General features: G+C 38.7%; 1 long non-coding RNA gene across 1 annotated transcript; it reads left to right on the top strand.

Annotated features, from left to right (window-relative positions):
* Nucleotides 1-1052: 1052 nt before the first annotated feature.
* Nucleotides 1053-1767, top strand: LOC147014510 (uncharacterized). Its single transcript, XR_015050465.1, has 3 exons — nt 1053-1249; nt 1466-1544; nt 1632-1767. It is a non-coding gene; the product is annotated as an uncharacterized LOC147014510 (long non-coding RNA).
* The last annotated feature ends 612 nt before the right edge of the window (nt 1768-2379 follow it).

The raw sequence follows: 2379 nt of genomic DNA, 5'->3' as shown, positions 1-2379 counted from the left end.
AATGATCTAGCTGAAAGAGGAATTAAGCTGGTGTCTGACTTTATTCATATGTGCAATGATGAGAATCAACGTCAAGCATTGCTACAGTGCGTGGAAGAGCACAGGAAGCTTTACCCAGACTATACAAAACAAACGATATGTTCTCTATAAGATATCTGTGTGGTTGCTTGTTTGCGAGATTGTTATGTTGTCATATATGAAAACCATGTCGCTTAAAACAAATTTGATTGTTCTCATCTTATGTATTATTTCCGAGTTGGTGGTTTCGTGTGGCGCTATCTTCGACTTTGTCCTGCGCTGGAGTAACATGATATTAGGCTTACATTATCTCAAAGACCATATGAGGTGCATGGTGCAAAAAAAGTAAATAAAATGGTTCTGAAACAGTGAAATCGTATTCCACTTACTGCATTAAAGTAAAATTACTACTGAAACTCTGCATCAGTTCCTTTCTCAAACACACCCAACCCAACATGTCACGCAAAGCGCGGGTTATGTTAGTAATTAATTGATCATGCTGTCATTTGTCATTAATAATGTCTTTCTGAAAACGCTACGACTGATATTCTGTAAATGCCTAACAATGTGCCGTGCAATAATTGTCCAAATATATGTATTTTCAGTGAAATTCCAAAATGGCAACCCCTTCTCAAAATGTTGGGACAAGTTGTGAATATTTACGGGTACTTACTATCATAATGGTGCCTACTGAAGTGCATTCGGGCATCTAAACACAGAGAAATATATTTTTTAAAATATTCAAAAATCAATATTATTTCCAAAAATATGGATTTTTCCTGTAATTTCAAAATGCCGGCCCGCGGTCAAAAAAGGCGGGAAAATTTTTAAACTTTGGTCGATCACCTAACTTCACTAGTGGAATCAATAGGCACATAGTGCTTCATTCCAGCAACTACTTTTGCAAAAGTGGAACACCCTATTGCAGATCAATCGTTTTCACAAGATTACAGGTGAGATCCTTCACCCAATCCATTATTTTTTGTTTTATACAGAATTAAATCACAATACAACCAATAATAATTGTGTCTTTTTGGAACAGGTTGTCCCGAATAAGAACATCGTTGAGAACTGATCGAGAACAGGAGGCCTTTGAATTACACGATGAGTGGCTAAAAATGAATGACTTCCTTGAAGACATTCAACCATTCAGAAAATAATTAAATGACATTTTTGTTGGCTGGCAAGAAGTTCTCTCACGTCCTCTGATCTTGAATGAGTCGAGTCAAAGGTGAGAAATTATCCCTCTGTGTGTCTTTATGTGTGTGTGTTTTTATATGTGTGTGCATGTGTGTATTTGTGTTTGTGCATGTGTGTGTTTTTATATATGTGTGTGTGTGTGCGTGTGTGTGTGTGTGTGTGTGTGTGTGTGTGTGTGTGTGTGTGTGTGTGTGTGCGTGTATACGTGTGTGTGTCTCTGTCTTTGACTCATTATTTTTTTTTTCAGTTTAAACACCTGTCTGGATGAACCAAACACACAACTTAATCTTCTGGAGGAATCTGACACGACACTCTATCTTCTGGAGGTAAATGTTATATTTAGTATTTTATTAATATCATAATATAATCATCTTTATATACCCTAATTGTTCTTCACTCTTTGTTTTGAACAGAATATGCTGATCGAGTTTCAAAACCAAAACAAACCATCAGACTGCTGCGAAAGAAGATTTTGTTCAATGTTATTACTTTTGTTTAATTATAAATGCTTTCCTTATAATTATCTGATTTTTAATTACAAGAAAAGAATAAAGGGGAGGGGGTGGGGGAGGGTTAGGGTTGGGGGGGAGCACACCTACCCCAACAACCCACCACCCCCCTCATCCCTCTCCCCTCCCCATGTTTGTGTGGGGAAGGATGAGGGGGATGGTGGGTCAAAGGTGGGGGTGCACATGGGGGTGGGGCTGGTGTGGGTGGGTGGGGCTTGTGTGCATGGAGCTTATGTGGGTGGGTGGGGCTTGTGTGGGTTGGGCTTGTATGGATGGAGCAATTTTTTTAAATAAAATAAACATGTGTGTTGGAACTAATAAACTAATCACTAATTTTGTGGATATGATGGATGTGGATGTGGCTTATGTGGGTGGGGTTTGCGTGGATGTGGCTCATGTGGGTGGGGCTTGTGTGGATGTGGCTTGTGTGGGCGGAGTCAAAAAAGGGGCGGAGTTAAAAAAGGGACGGAGTCAAAAAACATTTTTTTTCAATTTATCTTTGTCTTTTGTAATTCCTGTGAATAAAATGAACCGAAAATCTCTTCCCCCTTTATATAACATAATTTGTAAGTCCAAGGAACTGTACCGATGACATCACCAATTTGAAAAAGTCCAATTGTCCATCGCTTGGTATAACCTTTTTCAAAATGAG

Source organism: Eptatretus burgeri, chromosome 13 (assembly GCF_056783735.1).
Source record: "Eptatretus burgeri isolate ZD-2024b chromosome 13, Ebu_testis_v1, whole genome shotgun sequence".
NCBI classification, from domain to species: Eukaryota; Metazoa; Chordata; class Myxini; order Myxiniformes; family Myxinidae; genus Eptatretus; species Eptatretus burgeri.
This window is presented reverse-complemented; position numbering and strand designations above follow the sequence as displayed.